Source organism: Neofelis nebulosa, chromosome 16 (genome assembly GCF_028018385.1).
Source record: "Neofelis nebulosa isolate mNeoNeb1 chromosome 16, mNeoNeb1.pri, whole genome shotgun sequence".
Taxonomy (NCBI): domain Eukaryota; kingdom Metazoa; phylum Chordata; class Mammalia; order Carnivora; family Felidae; genus Neofelis; species Neofelis nebulosa.
The window spans coordinates 36088311-36094980 of NC_080797.1; positions in this window are offsets into that span (position 1 = coordinate 36088311).

Here is a 6670-nt window from a genome sequence, read left to right on the forward strand (position 1 = left end):
CATTTTCTGATTACTTGGCTTCGCACATTTACCTTCCCTCATTTTCTTCCCATTCATTTCTGCCCAGTTGCTATATATACTCCTTAAGAGATATCATCTACCACTCACCAGGCCAGTAATATATCACCCTAACAAAATTATTTGGTGTCTGTCAGATGAACAGGAGAAGACATGATAATGCCAATTTTACCAAAGGAACAACTTTAGGTCCCTGCCTTCACCAAACACATCTCGTGATAAGTACTAAAGACCTGGTGTAGGGTCAACCCAGTCATATTCTTCAGCCATTAACAACCCAGCTGACAGTACTCTGCTAGCATATGGAGTAGATGGATTTACTAAGGGCTATATTTATTCTTTGTCCCTAAGACTACCTTGTGTTCCCTGGTGGGTTCCTAGATACCCGGGTCTACCAAATAGCAGCCTGTCTCTATCCTTACTGATTTGAGCTTGTTTTCCCCAAGACCAGAGCCCTGGTCCCCAGGTCATTTACTTGGGTCTCCTGCTGGATAAATCCTATCCTCTGTACTCAAACTGATGACAAGCCCTGTTTCAAAATGGATGGACTTCCCTATAGTCAAGGCTCCATGACCTACCTACCACCAAATATTATCATACTTCAGAAGCTCCCCACTTAAGTTGGCATTACTTTTTTATCTGGGTACAGCGTCCCTTCTTGGGAGCCTGTCTCCTAAGTTTCTGTTGAAGTCCCAACATGCTACACTGTAAAGCCCTAAAACTGAGATATTGATGGGTAAGGACCCTGAGCTGCCACTGTGTCTATACTGAATGCTGTTCAGAAACACTGCCTTTTAAAATATCTAACAAAGTTGTGGCACCTGGGTGGCTCAGTTGGTTAAGTGTCCTACTCTTGGTTTTGGCTCAGGTCATGAACTCAGGGTTCTTGAGTTCGAGCCCTGCATCAGGCTCCACCCACAGGCTGCTTGGGATTCTTTCTGCCCTTCCCCTGCTCACTCTGCCTCTCAAATAAATAAACTTAAATTTAAAAAATAAATATCTAACAGTTAACCCAGAGCCTAGGACTTAGAGTATTGTTAATAATCTGAGATGGCCATTCTCCTAATTCTGAAGAAATAAGTGTTCTCCTATTCAGTGACACAAATATAAACATGATACTATGAGATAGTTGTGTTTGTTATTAACCTTTGTCTCTTCTACCCAGTCCTACCACCACTACCTGCCTAACCCCCACCCCAAGCAGAGATCTCAGCTGATCAGGGTTCTTCATCTGGTTGGGTAACCCTTCATTCCTGAAAGGTCTAAATCATGGTAGTCCCTGTCTTCTTACCTGTTTAGTCTTCCAGTACCTTCTTAAACAATTATTTATATTACATTTTCTCTGATGAAGTAACTACTTTATCTCTAGTAAAGAACCACTTTCTTTGTGAATGTGAACTGTGGTATTCATTTCACTGTATAGTTAAGTCATTATGTACACCTTAAACAGTACTGTGTGTCAATTATATCAATAAAACTGGAAAAAAATTAAAATAGAACTTTCTCAACGGAACTCAGACTAGTTTAATAAAGACAGTCTTTACAAGTTTGATTTTAGCAAGGACATTGATATTTATAGTTAAAAAAAATTATTGCTAACTGTACAGATCACTACTCTTACATGGATTTTGATGTAGCTATTAAAAAAATCCTGTACACATTCTTACAAATTCTAAAGTTGTGACAGTGTCCTGCTATTTAAGCAGGGCAGTGTCCAGTAAGACTAGCAGAGCCAACTCTGGCATTCATGTGGAATCATACTAAACAGCAAAAGCTGGCTTCTTTTCCAGAAGGTTTGCATCATGCCTCTTAAAGCTTTGCACCATGACCTTGATGTCTATGATGGCTCGGTTTTGCTAGGGCATGGAGAAGTAACTTAGTTATGGTCAGGTTTATAGGGGAAATAGCTTGTGTAAGGTTAACTAAATAAGGTCCACCCAGTATCCCATCTACATGGCATCTGGAGAGTGAGAATTAGGGAAAGAGGTCATTTGTGGGTTTAAGCATGCATTCCAAAGTCAATGGTTCCTGGATTTCATATCCTGTCGGTGGCATTTACAAATCACGTTAAGTTTTGGACAAGTTACTTCAACCCTTCTGAATTTCAGTTTTCTTATCTGTCCAATACAATTGTCCCTATAATAGGGACAATAACTACTTCATATGAGATTGTGGGGATAAAATGGGTTAATGCCTATAAAGCCCTTAAAAAACGACCACCATGGAATAGACATTGAAAAAACAGTATTCTATTTTGCATAGCAAACCATCAACAAAATGAAAAAGCAGCCTACTGAGTGGGAGAAGATATTTTCAAATGATATATCTAATAAGGGGTGAATGTCCAAAATATATAAAGAACTTACACAATTCAAAACACACACAATCCAGTTAAAAGTGGGAGAAGATATGAACAGACATTTCTCCAAGGAAGATTATACAAATGGCCAACCGACACATGAAAAGATGCTCAACATCACTAATTGTCAGGGAACTACAAGTCAAAACCGTAGTGAGATATCACCTTATACCTGTCAGGATGGCTAAAATGAAGAAGAAAGGAAATAGCAAGTGTTGGCAAGGATGTGGCGAAAAAGAACCTTTGTGCACTGTTCACGGAATGAAATTGGTGCAGTCACTGGGGAAAACAGTAACAAAAACTAAAAAATAGGAATATTATATGATCCAGTAATTGCACTACTGGGTATTTACCCAAAGAAAATGAAAGCACTAATTGGAAAAGATACAGGCACCCCTACATTTATTATGTTTATTGCAGCATCATTTACAATAGCCCAGATACAGAAGCAATCTAAGTGTCCATCGATAGAAAAATGGATAAAGAAGATGTGATATATATCACATATACATATGTATATACATATATGTATGTACATATATATGTGTGTACATATATGTATATGTGATATATATCACATATATATTTAAATATAAAATAAATATTTATAAATAAATTATAAATACATTTATAAGTAAATTTGAATAGAACTTTATATATAAATATTTACATATAAATATATAAATAAATATATATCACATTCCATTATATATAATGGAATATTACTCAGCCATAAAAAAGGATGAGATATCTTGCTATTTGCAACAGCACTGATGGACCTAGAGGATATTATGCTAAGTGAAATAAGCTAGACAGAAATACCATATGATTTCACTTACATGTGGAATCCAAAAAGCAAAACATGAACAAACAAAAATAGAAACAGACCCACAAATACAGAGAACAAACCGATCGTTGCCAGAGGGGAGGGTAGTGGTGAGATGTGTAAACTGAATGAAGGGGAATAGGAGATACAGGCTTCCAGTTGTGGAATGAATAAATCAGAGGGATGAAAGGTATAGCATAGGGAATACAGTCAGTGGTATTGTAACAGCTGGCATGGTGACAGATGGGAGCTACTACACTTGTGGTGAGCACAGCATAAGTACTGAGTGGTCAAATTGCTATGTTGTACATTTTGAAAAATATTTTCAAAATATTACCAAAACAACTGAAAAAGACACTACTGAAATTTGGTAACTGCTGTAAATTTTTAATCCTGTTTCTTCAATATATCTGCTTTTATCCTTTGTTTATATAAAGAGTATATAAACGTGTTTATAATGCATGCTTCTAGTATGTGTTAGATAAGTCCAAATAAATGAGGATTTTATTAAGCAAAAAACAAAACAGCATTCTGTTCATCCTCAGAGAAATATGCTTATTGGCTAAATAGTTTCTCCAAAAATGGGCATGAGCATCACAATAAATTGTTACTAGAGTAGGCCATCATTAATGTGGTCTGCCACGGGGTAGAGATCAAGGTCAGGTTGCTGCCGTAGGGCTGCAAAACAAAAATCCAGACAGTAGGAACAGTAGTAAGAGTGTGTCACAAAGGATTAGGACTAATCTAGTCCTGTGAACCTGAGGTCCAATAAAACAGAGCAAGAGGTTTGTGAAGGTAAGTAGGAAGGACCAGATGATTGTCCCAAAGGTTTGAGATGGCTGACCATCCCTAAAAGCTGCAGCCGTGGTCATCCTGATCATGATGCAAATGACCCATGCTGTGTCTTTGAATGACAAAGAGAAACGAGTTATCACAACAAAAATAAGTCCAGCCTGGAAACCAGGTATCAAGAATATTTCTTACGGATACTTTTTGAACCAGGTTGTCCCACAGAAAGCCATGCCAAAGGAGGAAGAACTCTTTGAGTTGTCACATTGATTTTCAGTGTCTCTAAATAAAAACACAAACATCATCTCACAACCCCAACGCTGCATAAGAGATCTTTGCAGCCTAGCAGCAGTTAGGGAATAATTGTGAATTAGTACAAATATTGGGCATTACCTGGGGGAAGAATTGAATAGTGTTCTGAAAATAGCTTTGTCCTTCAGGATCTTAGCCAAGAAAAAATCACATACCAGGCTTCTGATTAACCTTTCCTACTCAGAATATGTTATCTCAGGAGAAATGCTTGAAAAGCATGAATATACAGGTTCACAGGCTAGCAGAGCCAGGACAAAGCTAATGACCTTTTTGGAAGAGGAACTCTCATTAAAGTTTTGATCTATAGAGCCTCTGTAAGGTTTCCTAAAGTAAGAAATTTGAGGGGAAGACTAGAAAACAAAATGGCACCAGGGGCGCCTGGCTGGCTCAGTTGGTAGAGCATGCACCTCTTGATCTCAGGGTCATGAGTCCAAGTCCCACGTTGGGTGTAGAGATTACTTAAATACATAAACAAATAAATCTTTAGAAAACCAAAGGGCACCAAAATGCATCTCTGTAGATTGAAAGCAGTTGTAAAGACAAAAGCAAGTGGGGTATGCCCAGTAAACACATAAGAAGATGCCCAACATCACTAATCATTAGAAAAATGCAAATCAAAACTACCATGAGATACCATTTCATACCCATTGGGAAAGCTACCATCAAGAAAAGGGAGGGGGGCACCTGGGTGGCTCAGTCAGTTAAGCATCTGACTCTTGATCTCAGCGACATGTTAAAGCCCCGCACTGGGCTTGGAGCCTACTTAAAATATAAAATAGAAAATAGCAAGTGTTGGCAAGGTTGTGGAGAAACTGGAACCTTTGTGCCCTCTTGATGGAAATGAAAAATGGGACAGGGGCTGCAGAAACCAGAATGGTGACTCCTCAAAACATTAAAAACAAAAGTACCGTATGATCCAGCAATTTCACTTCTGGGTCTAAAGTCAAAAGAATTGCTATTAAGGTCTTGAAGAGATATTTGTGTGTGCCATGTTCACAGCAGCATTCTTCACAATAAAGCTTGGGAGGCACTTATTGTCTTCCTTCTGGATGCCCTGCTACCGATACAGTGCCCTGTACATTGTAGGTGCTCATTAAATCCTTCTTGAATGAACAACAACATAACTGAATGAATGACATCCGGTAGGCAGCATGACTACAGTCAGAAGTTTCATTTTACTATTAACTAGAAATTCTTGAAACAATTTTGTAAGAAATCAGCTTTTGTTTTCCATTTAAAGAGAGATCTGGGCATCGTCTGAGTTACTTTTTCGTCTGACTTTAGGACATCTATTTAATGAAAGGACCACCACACTGAATCACAAGACCCATTCTGACCTGACTCACCATGTTTCATGCTGTGTATCCTTGAACAGTCTCTGTCCTCAGTTTCCTCATCTTTAAACCAGAGGAAGGAGACCACTTTTCTTAATTCCCAGATTCATTATAAGGATCAAATGAGATCATGTACAAGAAATCCCTCTGGAAGCTGTAAAGCACCATATAAATGTAAGGAAATCTTGTCTTTATACTCATCGTTCTCTGAAACTTTGAGAAGATAAACGTTGAGGTTGCTTCATACCAGGGGTCTAATAGTTTCCAGCTGCAGGCATGTGAGACCCAGGCTGAAGTGGGGCTTCTGCTCCGAACTACATCCATTTGCAGGTGAGCGCTGCCCCCTGGTGGAAATAGAAGGTCAGGGACAATTGCGGTGAACAATTTGGGATCGCCAAGGAAACGAGTTATTTCCACTTAAGCTTAAAAAAGGTTTTTTTCTAACGTTTATTTTTGAGAGAGAGAAAGAGAGAGAGATAAACAGAGCATGAGCGGGAGAGGGACAGAGAGAGAGGGAGACACAGAATCTGAAGCAGATTCCAGGCTCTGAGCCGGATGCGGGGCTCCAACACACAAACCGTGAGATTACGACCTGAGCCAAAGTCAGACGCTTAACCGACTGAGCCACCCAGGCACCCTTCGACTTAAGCTTTTTTAAAAAAATAGCTTCTTTCCTTCTTTTGTCACAAAAAGTCCTTTGGAATTTTTTTTTACATATGCAGGATACATACACATTACACCAATAATTTGTCTAATTATTATTTACAGTTAATAATTAGGCACTGAAGAGATTTTCAATTCTTCATGTTTTGATATTCTAATTCTTTAATATTTTAATTCCAATAATTCAATAACTCAAAAGAATAATTTGACAATACAACATGATAAGACTGTCGATGGCAATATATAAAATAGGTATTTGCGTGGGCATAGATAATTTAGAGAAACTAGTTGTATCTAAAATACACTTATGATGGGGCACCTGGGTACCTCAGTCAGCTACGCATTTGACTCTTGAGTTCAGCTCAGGTC